Source organism: Callorhinchus milii, unplaced genomic scaffold (assembly GCF_018977255.1).
Source record: "Callorhinchus milii isolate IMCB2004 unplaced genomic scaffold, IMCB_Cmil_1.0 Scaffold2, whole genome shotgun sequence".
Lineage (NCBI taxonomy): Eukaryota > Metazoa > Chordata > Chondrichthyes > Chimaeriformes > Callorhinchidae > Callorhinchus > Callorhinchus milii.
The window spans coordinates 60,007,181-60,007,588 of record NW_024704743.1 but is presented as its reverse complement, the minus strand read 5'-3'; positions in this window follow the sequence as shown (position 1 = coordinate 60,007,588).

Genomic DNA, 408 nt, shown 5'->3' with positions numbered 1-408 from the left:
GAACGTTTTTGGGAAGAGATCAGAAGAATTGGAGGAACTGTACCAAATGCAAGGATAATTATTATTTTTTTATTATAGAAGACATGTGTCAGGGCTTTTTCCATTCATGCATCAGAAGCCTTGCTATTCATCTGTAGAAGACTACATTGTATGACGACCAGCTTTTGGCCAATAAATAGAGCAGGAAGAGAACCAAGGCAACTGGAAATATAAAAACAGTTCAAGAAGAGTCATTATATCAAAGAAGGAATGTATGACTGATGCAAAAACTGGTTAGTGATGCTCCTTCCACTTTCTTTCAAATGAATCCAATATAATTTAGTTAGCAGCAAAGATATATCTGGATTGGGATCACAAGGTACTGTATTCATAAAACAATGGATACAATTGTAACAAAAACAAATGTTA